Source organism: Myotis daubentonii, chromosome 21 (assembly GCF_963259705.1).
Source record: "Myotis daubentonii chromosome 21, mMyoDau2.1, whole genome shotgun sequence".
NCBI lineage: Eukaryota > Metazoa > Chordata > Mammalia > Chiroptera > Vespertilionidae > Myotis > Myotis daubentonii.
In genome coordinates this window covers 6,014,005-6,028,813 of record NC_081860.1, presented here as the reverse complement: position 1 = coordinate 6,028,813, position 14,809 = coordinate 6,014,005, and the positions used below count along the sequence as shown (strand labels likewise).

The following is a 14,809-nucleotide window of genomic DNA, read 5'->3' as shown; positions in this document are numbered from 1 at the left end:
ATAAGTTTTGATAAATGTACATAGTCATGTATCCAACACAACAATCAAGATGTGCAGTATTTTAGTCATTCCAGAAAGACTTGTTAGGAGGTCATTTTATAATCCATGCAGGAGAGGATGGTAACTTGGACCAGTAGTGATAGAGCTGATGAGAAGTGATCAGATTCAGCATGTGTTTGAAGGTAAAGCTGGCAGGATTTGCCAATGGGTAAATGGGAGTAAGAGAAAGAGAGGAGTCAAGGATTTATGACTTTTCAAGTTTCTGTAGACTGACTGGGCTTTCTCTGCTGCTTTTACATGACCTTAGTCATGTTGCTGTGTTCTGTTGGAAGTTGGAGGGTTCAAAAGGAGCCCACTCAGATGTCTCACAGTTGGCACTGGCAATCAACTGGGTCCTTTGATTCTCCTCTGGTAGGGCCCCTTATTTACCTTTAGGCTAGACCAGCTTACATGGTGGTTGGGCAATAATAAACAACCCCAAATGTAGTTTTAAACAATTACAATGTGTTATTTCTTATGATTTTACTAGAGGCCTGGTGCATGAAAATGCATGCACTGGAGGGGGCCCTCAGCCTGGCCTGCCCCCTCTCACAGTCTGGGAGCTCTCAGGGGCGGGAGGCAACCCGGTGATCAGGGGAAGGTGATGCCCCATCACACCTCTGCTGCTGCCACTGCCGGCAGCGCAAGCCTCGGCCGGCCCTGGTTACCTGAGCCTCAGGTGGCCCTGGGTAGCTGGGCAGCTGCCATCCGAGGCTTGCCTGCACCTCGGGCCAGCCCTGGGCGGCTGGGGGGCTGAGGGGACTGGGGGACTCCGGAGACAGGCGCACTGGCAGGGCTGAGGGAACTGGGCGCTGCCATCTTGTGGCTGTGGGTGCCACCATCTTTGAGGGCATGGCAGTCAATTAGCATATTCCATCCTTATTGGCTGTGGGTGCTGCCTTCTTTGCGATGGTGTGAGGGTCAATTAGCATACTCCCTCTTTATTGGATAGGATGATTTTGGGCAGTTCTGCTTATCTTGCCTGGACTCACTCATGTAGGTTGCATGAAATGGATTCAGCTGGGACAAATGGAATGGCTTAGCCTCTTTCCATGTTGTCTTTAACCCCAAGCTTCTTCATAATTTAATGTTCTTAGGGCAACATTTCAAGAGGGTAAAGCAGATAGCGCAAGGCGCCTGTAGGCTTAGGCTTCAGAACTCAAATAACATCACTTCCACCACAAAGCAAGTTAAAAGGATCGTTTAGATTCAAGGATTTGGAGTAGATTTAACTTAGGGGAGAAGCAGAAAAGCCACATTGCATAGGGGTGAGGCAATCTGGTATGCATGGTAGCCAATGTGTAAAGAACCCATAGACTCTTATAGAAAGGACAATGGCTGTGGCAGGTCCTCTGAAGTGTTATACAGGCACCTTGCTTGACTGGTATAGTGCACCTGAAAATGTTGTAGGATGTATAAATATCAGCCTATAATTAAGTATGCAAGAAATATACCTCTAATGGATTTTCTATAACAACTTGTTTTCTGTTTTGAGTCTCTGATCCATCAATTTTAGTCAATTTAGAATTTCTCCCTATCCCTGGGGTTGTACCTAATTTCTGGAAACTCTTATATAGTATCATGGCATCAGAAGGGGCCATCTAGGCCTCTTTGTCATTGGTCTCTACAGTCTACTTGGGACTTTCGTTATCTTGATTATTCCTTATCTATTGATCCCTTAGGTTGATATTTTGTAGTGATAATGACCATGAATATGATAGTAATTATGATAGCTTTATAACAGTATGCATAGCAATTGCTATTTATTTAGTGCCTGCTGTGAGATAGGCACTGTGCTAAAAACCAAAACAGCACTGTGTGCAACTATTCCAGCCTGTGGCATTTGCCAGAGCATTATATGTGTAATGAACACTTGTAATTCTTGATGTTCAGCATTTGAACCCACTTGGTATTTGAGGGATGCCTTGCCTCTCCCAAGAGAAGTTGAAATGAACAGACACCTAATATTCTAGCTCCTCTGCCAGCTGGGATGTAGGCACTTGTCTTAGACTCTGCCAATCAGATGCACTCATCTGGGATTTTGAATTTGAAACTAATGACACAAAGAAACAAGGACAGTGGAGATTTCTTTCTGGTGTCAGTGGCAGAGGCAGCCAGTTGGCAGGCACAACAGTGTCTGTGTTGCCAACCTTTGGATCTAGTATTGAATACCAGGGGTGACAACAGAGCAAACTGCAGTCTCTGTGCTCAGTGGCAGCGGCAGCAGTGTACCAACAGGCAGCTTTCTGGTTCTATTTGTGACTGGGTATTATTTGCATAGCTTCTCTTTATTCTTTTTTTTTAACATTCCAAAGTTTCTTTATTCTTCATAGTTTTCTAATGAATAAATAGTTTTCCTGAGTAAGATTATAAAAAAGTTAACCCTTCTACCAACAGTGTAAAGACAAATAAAATGCCGACTCACAATACAAATTGTTTACCTAGCATTACAAGTGCAGAGATACTGACTGCTGCTTTTCACAATGATTGCCCCACCCCTTAAAAAGACTGCAGCAAAGGATTCAATTGTCCAAAATACTCTGAAGTACAGTAATTAAATTCTTCAGTCCATAAACATATCCCTCATCTACTGTGTTGCTAGGGAAAACATGAGCAGAATCTATCATTCGCACTTCTACTTCCGCAATCTCTTGGCAACCAGTGGGAAGATGGTAGAAAACCTTTTCCAGTTGGGAAAGTACATTTCCATTTAAAAGTTCCTGTGACAAGCTTTTCCACCCATTGTCTTGCTCTATATTTTCAACTTTCAATGAAGTCTGACTGTGATGCTTTCTTGAATACATTTTTCTGTGACGTGCATACATCTTGGACAAGCTTTTGCCTACTGAAGCCTCTATTTTTCCATTTGTTGTGGAACTTAACACTCGAAAGTTATTATTATACTCCAGTACGTCTGTGTCCGAGAGTTGTCCTTTGGACAAAAACTTTTCTGCCAAAGTTCTGTCATTTGATTTTGTAGTAGTTGGATGAGATGAACCTTCATAAACAAACAGTAATGAACTTGCATAAAAGTTAAGCTGCTTCTGGCTTTCAAACCACTGCAGAATTCTCTCAATCTTCTGAATACTGGCAGCAACAGCATGTTTTCTTAAGCAGAATCCATTATGAAAAAACCTGGAAACGCCTTCCTTTAGAGTTTCTTTTGTTAAGCTTCTTCCATAGTGCTGGTTTTGTGTCTCATAGCTATCAGAATGAACATGATAAACCCTCATGCCAAGCACCAAGAACCCAATCTCTTCCATTAATGGGTACTTGCTGACCTGTTGCTGAATCTTCTCAGATGAGGCAAAAGGATCCTAGCTTTTTCGCCCTATCTTTACATCCATTATACAGGGCTTATTAAATTTATGGGTCACATCTTCCAGTTTTAGGTATAAATCATTTGGTGCAGTGGGAGGTGACCAGATGCCGTAATATTTTGGCAAATAGTTTCGTAGCTCTAAAAGAACACCATCGGTACAATCAGCAGCATAAACCTCACTTACCATATTATAGAATTCTAACTCTCTTGGGCCCCTTGGAGGTGGCTGTAGCTGTTTCAAAACTGTGCCATCTGGATGTTGCAAGATACCCACTTTGTCCTTCCCATACAAGTGCCCGGCCACCTGATGCGAGAGGGGCACGCAGCCGTTGAGGAAGCGGAGCGTGCCGCCCGCCGGTTTCGGGGTGCTCTCGGAGTCCGCCTCGCTCGCCGGCGGGGTCGCGAGGAGGCCCGGGGGTTCCCGCGGCGGGTGTCCGCTGAGGCCGGGGAGGGGGCCCATGACGCCGCAGAGGCGCGGGCGCTGCCCTCCCAACTGCCTGCGGAGCGCGGCTGCCAGCTCCCGCTGCTCTGCCGCTGCGGTCGCCAGCCCTAGAGACGGAACCCAGGGGAGGAGCGGCTGCAGCGCCCCGCACTCCCTCTATTCTTGCCTATTTTCTCAGTTAACCTGGAGCCACCATTAAATATTGTTCCAAGAGATTAACTGCTGGGTAAATTTTTACCAGGAATGGTTATTTGTAGGCAATAGAATCTCCGGGAAAGGTGCTGGTGGTTGGCAGGGTGGCTGGAAAGCTGAGATTCGTTATTACCTGGTTTGAGATAAAGGCGAAGAGAATCCAGCTAACATTGAGGAACTGAATTTTCACAGCCCAGGGTAAATAGTAGCAAAGTAGCTAATTAAATTATTCCATGGGTCACAAGTACTGATATGCCAACTGAAGTCAACCCTTTGGGCTTCCAAGTGCTACTGCCATAGGTGGTATGAAGAGTAGGTAGAACTCAAGGATTATTGAGGTGTTGTCATTGCTTCTAATATTGCCAAACATCCTCAAGAAAGAATAGCAAGCTAAGATTTCTAAATTATTAGTTTGTCAATCAAAACCTAAGGGATCTCTATGACTGTGTTATAAAAATGAATGAGGTTTTCAAAAAGACATAAGCTCTTACAGCTGAAGAATTCAAATAGTTGCAAGCCTAACACAACATTTGGTCCTCAATGTTGCCAACTTTTATTTTAATTCATGGACTGCCTGGCCTCATATGAGGAAGTTAGGTTATTGATCAGGAAAGAGTGGTATCTGAATATCTGGATTGAGCTATATTGGGGAATTTGGCTGACTCGGACCACCCCAAATTCCCAACCTACTGAGCCTCCTTTGTCAGATGAGGCAGCCCCTTTGGATTCTTGATTGCTTGAAGATCCTTTCTCAATGACTCCTCATAAACTGCAGTTATTTTTGTGCCTCTGTCTTTCAGAAGAAAAGGCAATTCTTTCATGCCCAATCCTCTCTCTTTCGTGCACCTCTTGCATTTCTTTCTTTGCAATAACATATCAGAATATGCCAAGAGATCCCATATAGTATATTGGGACCATCCTCAGAAACGTAAAAAGATAAGTTACCAGGCAAAGCTAGCACTTTCTACTATTGACAGAATAGAGAAAGGCTGGAAACACTCAAGAGTTAAGGAGCTAAAGTAAATTTTAAAAGATTAAAAAGTAAAGGTTACGAGGGAGAGAAAATGGCGGCGGTATAAACGGACGTGTCCTGTGCCTTCTCCTGGAGCAGATAAGGGTGAGCAGCTGAAATGCGTAACATACAGCCGAATAGGCAGAGGATTTTCAGCTGAGAGACTGTCTGCAGCCCGGAAAGACCGAGAACTCCCAGAAAAAAAAGGACGGTTGGAGACTGTGGCTGAAACCTCTCCCGGTGCGCCAGAACAGATGCGGAGACTGCGCCATTTTAAGTGGCTGTTGCCGGCATCCAGAGACCAGCTTCTAACCTGGAAACAAGGGATCTCAAGCAACGTGACTGCGTGAACTCAGACGAGCTCTGCTTCTTCTCATGGAAAGCAGAGAGAGAACTACATAACCAAACACCTGGAGAAGAGAGATCATGGTGAAACAAAGAACCAACCTACATATGAAAGAAAAACAGGCATCATCAGAAAAGGAAGTAAACGAAATGGAGGCAGTGGAGGCAAGCAACCTGTCAGAGAAAGAATTCAGAGAAATGGCCATAAGGTGGATGAAAAGAATGGAAGACCAATTCAACAATATGTGTAGGACCAAGAGGAAATGAAGAACCAAGAGGAAATGAAGAGAAACCAAGAAGAAATGAAAAATGACATCACTGCTATAAAGAACTCAATAGAAAGCATCAACAGTAGACTAGAAGAAGCAGAGGACTGCATCAGCGAGCTAGAAGACAAGGTAGGAAAAAATACCCAAACAGAACAGCTTCTAGAAAAAAAAAAATTAAAAAGCAGGAGGAGAGCCTAAGAGAACTCTGGGACAACGCTAAACGAAACAACATCCCAATAATAGGGGTTCCAGAAGGAGAGGAAACTGAGCAAGGAATAGAAAACCTGTTTGAAAAAATAGTAACAGAAAATTTCCCTGATATAGGGAAGAAAAAACTCACACAAATCCAAGAAGCTCACAGAGTCCCAAACAAAATGAACCCGAAAAGATCGACGCCAAGGCACATAATAATTAAATTGGCAAACACCAACGACAAAGCAAGAATCTTAAAAGCAGCCAGAGGGAGACAGAAAGTTACCTACAAAGGTTCCCCCATCAGACTAGCGACCGATTTCTCAACAGAAACATATCAGGCAAGAAGGGAATGGAATGAAATATACAAAGTCATGCAAAGGAAGGGTCTGAATCCAAGAATACTGTACCCAGTGAGGCTATCAATCAAAATTGAGGGTCAAACCAGGAGCTTCACAGACAAAAATGGTCTACAGGAGTTTACTACAACTACACCAGCAATGCAAGAAATGCTAAAGGGTCTGCTGTAAATAGAAAAAGTAGGAAACAAAGAAGGAACGCAGCGGTAAAGAACAAAAATGGTGACTAACAAGTTTCTATCAATAATAACTTTAAATGTAAATGGATTAAATTCCCCAGTCAAAAGGCATAGGGTAAATGAGTGGATAAGAAAACATGACCCATATATCTGCTATCTACAAGAAACCCACCTCAGAAAAAAAGACGCACACAGACTGATGGTGAAGGGATGGAAAAAGGTTTTTCAGGCCAATGGAAGTGAAAAAAAAGCCGGGGTAGCAATACTTATATCTGACAAATTAGATCTCAAAGTGAAGGACATAAAAAGAGATAAAGAAGGCCACTTCATAATACTAAAGGGAGCAGTCCAACAAGAAGAAATAACTCTGGTAAATATTTATGCACCCAATATAGGAGCACCCAAATACGTAAGAAATCTTCTGGAGGAGATCAAGGGAGAGATTGACAGCAATACAATCATAGTAGGGGACCTTAACACCCCATTATCACCACTGGACAAATCCTCTAAACAGAAACTCAGCAAAGAAACATCAATCCTAAATGACTCACTAGATCAGATGGAATTAATTGACATCTTCAGAACATTTCACCCCAAAGCCACAGCATATACATTCTCCTCAAGCGCACATTTGTCATCTTCAAAGATAGACCATGTATTGGGTCACAGACAAAGTCTCTTCAAATTCAAGAAAATTGAAATCATATCAAGCATCTTCTCAGACCACAAAAGCATAAAACTGGAAATCAACTACAACAAAAACAATCCAGAAAAATCAAACACATGGAGACTAAATAGCATGCTATTAAACAACGACTGGGTTACCAGTGAGATCAAAGAAGAAATAAAAAAAAACATCATGGAAACAAATGACAATAAAAACACAACAATCCAAAACCTATGGGACACAGCAAAAGCAGTCTTGAGAGGGAAGTTCATAGCTCTACAAGCCTACTGCAAGAAACAAGAAACAATGAGAATAAATGACCTAACTCTACAACTCGAATAATTAGAAAGAGAGCAACAAAAAAAGCCCACTGTAAGCAGAAGGAAGGAAATAACAAAGATCAGAGCGGAGATAAACGACATAGAGACCAAAAAAACAATACAAAAGATCAACAAAACCAAGAGCTGGTTCTTTGAAAGGATAAACAAGATTGATACACCTCTAGCCAAGCTCACCAAGAAACAAAGAGAGAGGACCCAAATAAACAAAATCAGAAATGAAAGAGGAGAAATAACAACAGGCCCCATAGAAATACAAAGGATTGTTAGAAAATACTATGAACAACTCTACTCCAACACACTAGACAACCTGGAGGAAATGGACATATTCCTAGAAAAATACAACCTTCCAAAACTTAACCAGGAAGAATCTAAAAATCTCAATAGGCCAATAACTATGGAGGAAATCTAAGCAGTAATCAAAAAGCTTCCAGCAAACAAAAGCCCGGGGCCAGATGGCTTCACAGGGGAGTTTTACCAAACATTCAAGGAAGACCTAAAACCTATCCTCCTCAGACTATGTCAAAAGATCCAAGAGGAAGGAACACTTCCCAGCTCATTCTATGAAGCCAACATCACCCTAATCCCAAAACCAGATAAAGACAATACAATGAAAGAGAATTATAGACCAATATCCCTCATGAACATAGATGCCAAAATCCTCAACAAAATCCTAGCAAATCAGATCCAGCAGTACATCAAAAAGATCATACACCATGACCAAGTAGGATTTATCCCAGGGATACAAGGATGGTACAATATCCGCAAATCAATAAACGTGATACATCACATAAACAAATTGAGAGAAAAAAACCACATAGTCATATCAATTGATGCGGAAAAAGCATTTGACAAAATCCAACACCCTTTCTTGATAAAAACTCTCAGCAAGATAGGAATTGAGGGATCATACCTCAACATAATAAAAGCCATATATGACAAACCCACAGCCAACATCATAGTCAATGGGCAAAAACTAAAACCATTCCCCCTAAAAACAGGAACAAGACAGGGATGCCCCCTCTCTCCACTCCTGTTCAACATAGTACTGGAAGTACTAGCCATTGCGATCAGACACGAAGAAGAAATAAAAGGCATCCAGATTGGAAAAGAAGAAGTAAAACTGTCCTTATTTGCAGATGACATGATACTGTACATACAGAACCCTAAAGAACGCATCAAAAAATTATTAGACTTAATAAATGAATTCGGCAAGGTAGCAGGATACAAAATCAATGCTAAGAAATCCATGGCATTTCTTTACACCAATAGTGAACTTACAGAAAGTGAAACTACAGAAGCAATCCCATTTACCATTGCGCCAAAAATATTAAAATACCTAGGAATAAACTTAACTAAGGAGGTAAAAGACTTATATGCCAAAAACTACAGGACACTGAAAAAAGAGATAGAGAAAGACATAAACAAATGGAAGAACATATCGTGTTCATGGGTTGGTAGAATCAACATCATCAAAATGTCCATACTACCCAAAGCAATTTATAGATTCAATGCAGTCCCTATTAATTTACCAACGGCATATTTCACAAATCTAGAACGAACATTCCAAAAATTCATCTGGAATAAAAAAAGACCCCGAATAGCTGCAGCAATCCAGAGAAAGAACAAAGTAGGTGGGATCTCAATACCAGATATAAAACTGTATTACAAAGCCACTGTTCTTAAAACAGCTTGGTACTGGCACAAGAACAGACATATAGATCAATGGAATAGAATAGAGACCCCAGAAATCGACCCAAACCACTATGTCCAATTAATATTCGATAAAGGAGGCAAGAACATACAATGGATTTGAGACAGTCTCTTCAATAAATGGTGTTGGGAAAATTGGACAGATACATGCAAAAAGATGAAACTAGACCACCAACTCACACCATACACAAAAGTAAACTCAAAATGGATAAAAGACTTAAATGTAAGACGGGAAACCATAAAAATACTAGAGGAATCCACAGGCAGCGAAATTGCAAACATATGCCGAAGGAATTTCTTCTCTGATAATGCTCTTAGGGCAATGGAAACTAAAGAGAAAATAAACAAATGGGACTATATCAAAATGAAAAGCTTTTGCACAGCAAAGGAAACCATCACCAAAACAACAAGAAGACCCACTACATGGGAGAACATATTTGCCAATGATACCACCGATAAGGGTTTAATATCCAACATTTACAGGGATCTCATGAAACTTAACAAAAGGAAGATAAACAATCCAATAAAAAAAATGGGCATTGGACCTAGATAGACACTTTTCGAAAGAGGACATATAGAAGGCCGAAAGACATATGAAAACTTGCTCAAAGTCACTAATTATACGAGAGATGCAAATCAAAACGACAATGCGTTATCATCTCACACCGGTCAGAATGGCTATCATCAACAAATCAACAAACAACAAGTGTTGGAGAGGATGTGGAGAAAAAGGGACACTTGTGCACTGCTGGTGGGAATGCAGACTGGTGCAGCCACTGTGGAGAACAGTATGGAGCTACCTCAAAAAACTACAAATGGAACTCCCATTTGACCCAGTGATCCCACTACTAGGAATATATCCCAAGAAACCAGAAACGCCAATCAGAAAGGATATATGCACCACTATGTTCATAGCAGCACAATTCACCATAGCTAAGATTTAGAAACAGCCTAAGTGCCCATCAGCAGATGAGTGGATTAGAAAACTGTGGTACATATACACAATGGAATACTATGCTGCACTAAAAAAAAAAAAAGGAACTCTTGCCTTTTGCAACAGCATGGATAGAACTGGAGAGCATTATGCTAAGTGAAATAAGCCAGTCAGAGAAAGATAAATACCACATGATCTCACTCATTTTCGGAATATAGAGAACAACATAGACTGATGAAAAGGGACAGACCCAAAGACTGAGAAACAGCGATCAGGCCATCAATCCCCAGAAGGAAAGTAGGGGAGGGCGGGGGTAAGGGGAAGAGATCAACCGAAGGACTTGTATACATGTATATAAGCCAAACCAATGGACATGGACAACAGGGGGATGGGAGCATGAGTGTGCGGGGGGAGGGGGTTGGGGGTTAATGGGGGGTATGAGGACACATTTGTAATACCTTAACTAATAATAATAAGAAATAAAAAGTAAAGGTTACAATCAAATGCAAAGAGAACCAAATGAAAACAATTATGTATAAGTATTAAACACAGAGGCATGGACACATGGAACAGATCGACAGATCTAAGAGGGGAGGTTGGCTGAGGGGGTGGGGGAACTGAATAAAAGAAGGTGAAGAGGTATGTCGACTCAGCCTCAGCATCCCAAGCTGGCAAGTGATTTAGGAGGTCTGCTGGCTTCCTAGCCCCACGTTTAAAGAACACGTAGCGACTCGGAAGATCAGCTCCAATGAACATGTCAGTGTTGACTTTACAAGAATATGAATTCGAAAAGCAATTCAACGAGAATGAAGCCACCCAATGGATGCAGGAAAACTGGAAGAAAATCTTTCCTGTTCTCTGCTCTGTATGCTGCCTTTATCTTTGGCGGTCGGCACCTAATGAACAGACAGGTGAAGTTTGAGCTGAGGAAGCCATGAGTGCTCTGGTCTCTCACCCTCACAGTCTTCAGTATATCCCGTGCTCTTCGAACTGGTGCTTGTAGGGTGTCCATTTTGATGACCAAAGGCCTGAAGCAGTTTGTGACCAGAGTTTTTACAATGGACCTGTCAGCAAATTCTGGTCTTATGCATTTGTGCTAAGCAAAGCACCTGAACTGGGAGATACAATATTCATCATTCTGAGGAAGCAGAAGCTGATCTTCCTGCACTGGTACCACCACATCACTGTGCTCCTGTACTCCTGGTACTCCTACAAGGACATGGTTGCCGGGGGTGGTTAGTTCATGACCATGAACTACAGCGTGCACGCCGTGATGTACTCTTACTAGGCCTTGCTAGCGGCGTGTCTGACATATTTCACTTAGGATAATTTTCTCAAGGTTTATTTGTATTGTAGCAGGTGAACAGACCTACCCACGTCTTGGCCGAGTGAGCTGTTGTTAGCCGTCCTCCCCTCAGGTTCTGGCATGTGAGCGGCGGTGAACTGACCTCCCCTCGCTTTTGGTCTAGTGTGCTGTGGTGTACTGTCCGGTCATGGTCTCACTCAGTTAATTGTCTTCTCTTTAGTCTGTGGCCAATTTAACCCTCTTTTCCTCTTGGTCTTGGTGTGTGAAGTGTGGCCACCGACACTCCATGTTTGAATGTTAAATCGGTACCACCCGCGTAATTTTTACGCGTGGTTTTTTAGATTCTCCTGTGCAGCAGCAGCAGCAGCATCTTTTTAAAAATCCTAAAAGCCTCCTCGCCACCCCTTTTCTGCGCTGGCTATGGTCAGGTGAAGAGGCTCGAGTCTCCTCACAAGATGGCCTAGCTTCGCTTTTGTTGGTGGTTCTCTCTGTGCCTCCACTGCAGCTTCTGGGGCTGCTACTGTTCTGGGTGACAGGCAACACGTTACTGTCACCTTGGAGTTCTGGCTTCATTTTCTGTTTCCTTAATTCCCCCCTGGTGTCTGGCTGGGAAGTACTCTTCAATTGTTCGCTGGCATGCTGGCTGGTGTTCTGCAAGTGTTCTCTGCCAGCGTGGCTGATGTTCTGCGAGTGCGCACTGCCAGGCTGGCTGGTGTTCTGCAAGTGTTCTCTGCCAGCCTGGCTGATGTTCTGCAGGTGCGCACTGCCAGCCTGGCTGATGTTCTGCGAGTGCGCACTGCCAGGCTGGCTGATGTTCTGCAGGTGCACACTGCCAGGCTGGCTGATGTTCTGCAGGTGCGCACTGCCAGGCTGGCTGATGTTCTGCAGGTGCGCACTGCCAGGCTGGCTGATGTTCTGCAAGTGCGCACTGCATGGCCGGATGACCCTCTTCACCTCCACTCTAATTGGAGGGGTGGCAATACCCCAGTCCAGGCCCCCCGGTGGTGTAGTGGTGGGCACACTGAACTCTGGGCTCGTTGGTGTATTCCGAGGGTCGCTGCCTTCTGTCTCTGATCTCCAAGTCCCCTCGGAGGTACAAACTGTTATGTTGGAGTCACAGGAGGACCTGGGACTTACTTTTATTGTTTGGATGCCGGTGTTAAGTTTCATGTTTAATATCCTGTACGTGCCCATCACACTATTAAACTTCTTCTCCGTGAGGGATGACTCTATCTCTTCCTGCTCATATCCCAGTGTCCACATGATTTCAGTGACCTGGGGGTCGATGTCAGTGCAGGCTGGTTCAATGTATGGGGTCATTTCCTCAGCCTCCCCGGTATTCACCCAGCCATCTTGCATAATAATTCCCACATTGGGTCTTCGGCCGGGGTCGATGTCGATCATCGTCCTTAAGAGTGTGTGGCATGGTACAGATAGAAAAGACGGAATAGAAAAGACCCCACTCAAGATGTGCTCCTCGAGTTGTTCTAAGCTTTTTCCCCAAAACTGACGTACTCCGGTCAGCATCTTGTATAGCACAACCCCCATGCTCCAGACGTCCACCTTCGGGCCCTCGTATGGTTCAAGCCCGAACAGTTCTGGGGCCTTGTAGTTGGGAGTGCCACAGAAGGTGCTGAGTTTCTCCTCCTTGCAGAACACAGCACTCAGTCTGAAGTCAGCCAGTTTGATATTCAACCCCATGTCCAGCAGGATGTTTTTGGGTTTTATGTCATGGTGGACGATATGTTTTTGGTGACAGTAGTGGACAGCCGACAGCAGCTGCCGGAATGGGGCTTGTGCTTCCGTCTCCAAGATAGGACCCCACTTCTTTAGATAATTGTATAAGGTACCTCCCCGGGCATATTCCATAAACATGTATACCTGGTGGTTGGTGTTGACCACCTCAAATAGTTTTATGATGTTCGGGTGGTTTAGTTCTTTCAGACAATCAATTTCTTCGGCCACGTCTGCGGGATCTTCACAGTTGACTATTTTCACCGCCACCTTCATGCTGGTTATGAGGTGCCGGGCCAGTCTCACCTGGCCAAAGGAGCCCCTCCCGATTTTACTGAGGAGGGCATAATTGCCAAACTGGCAGTCCACTTTGGCCGAGATGTCTTCCAAAAAATCACACATGGTGATTTAAAAATTTCCACTGAAGGGGATCAGTGGTAGGAGGGGAGCAGGAGGAGGAGGGCGAGGAAGAGGAAGAGGAGGAGGAGGGGGAAGAGGAGAATGAGGAGAAGGAAGAGGTCAAAAGCAACAACCAATCAATCCGCCAATCCACTACTAACAACAAATCCAAACAACCACGTCTACCCACAGCTTCCTGGGCTCAGCCAGCACCTTATATAGGGTTGGTTGGCAATCGGATCACAATGGCGCCTTATGAGGTCAGAGCAAGAAATGGACCAATGAGGGCTGGGGATGGGCCACAGTGGTTTTCTCTCTTTGTGGTCCCATGACCCTTAAACTTTGGTAAAAAAATAAAAGCACCACGAAAGAGTTGTTTGTTTTTTTTAATGTGGGATATTAAAGATTGATATTACCTTTATTAGAAATGAAAGTTTCTTATGGTTTCTAGTGGGCAGAGTACTTCTTTGTATTAATTGAGTGTGCAAATAAACAAGTGTTGGGGTTACAAACAAACCCCATGTTTAGTATTTCAGGCAGAAGGAATAAATGTTAAAGGAAGGGATAACAACAACAGCCTTCTCACCAGTTTTCTATCCTTGAGTTATTTCTTTCACTCCCCCTTTTTACTCTCATAGTGGTGAATTTTGTGGATTTGATAGCAGAATCTTGGAACAGGGATACAGTGAACACAAGTAATACAGTGGAGCCCATTAAGGAAATTATTAACAATATCTATAGAAGAGGATCCAATCTGTGAGATGAAGCCCCTATCCATTGAATATGTTCCCAACTCTAGTAGAAAAGAATTTCCAGTAGTTAGAACCCTGTTGTTTACTACTGAGATGTTTTCTTGCACAATCTGAATTACACTTGAGTTTAATGCAGAATTCATAGTTAAAAAAATGTCCAAGTGCCTTCATAATCATAATAGCTTTTACCATATAGTCCCATAAAAATATGATCAAAGGAAAAACCCAGAAATATAAAAGAAGATTTATCTTTAATTTCTCACCCTATTGCTATTTACTATAATAAAAGTAACATATTCTCTGTGTGTCAAACAAAAGAGCATGGACTGAATGGTTTATGGAAAACACATATGACATCATATCACTGCAGCATTTTACAATTACATTTTCAAAGATTTTTTTTTACTAGCATGGAAAAATATTCCTGACCTAAGTTTAAACACAAGCTAAACAACAAACACCAGGTGTAAAATCTATATATGCACATAACTGTGTCAAACTAAACACAAAGAAAAGAGAGCCAAATGATGGCAGAGGAACAGGGGTCATTTCTGGGTGGGGATCGTAGGTAATTTTCATTGTCTATTTTAGTCTTTTGTTTTTAAGTGCATTGGT

At 42.9% G+C, this 14,809-nt stretch overlaps 2 pseudogenes; one reads left to right on the top strand and one right to left on the bottom strand.

Moving 5' to 3' along the window:
• Positions 1-2,415: 2,415 nt before the first annotated feature.
• On the bottom strand, positions 2,416-3,821 carry LOC132223030 (inositol polyphosphate multikinase-like; annotated as a pseudogene).
• A 272-nt stretch (positions 3,822-4,093) lies between these two features.
• LOC132223029 (elongation of very long chain fatty acids protein 6-like) lies at positions 4,094-11,327 on the top strand (annotated as a pseudogene).
• The last annotated feature ends 3,482 nt before the right edge of the window (positions 11,328-14,809 follow it).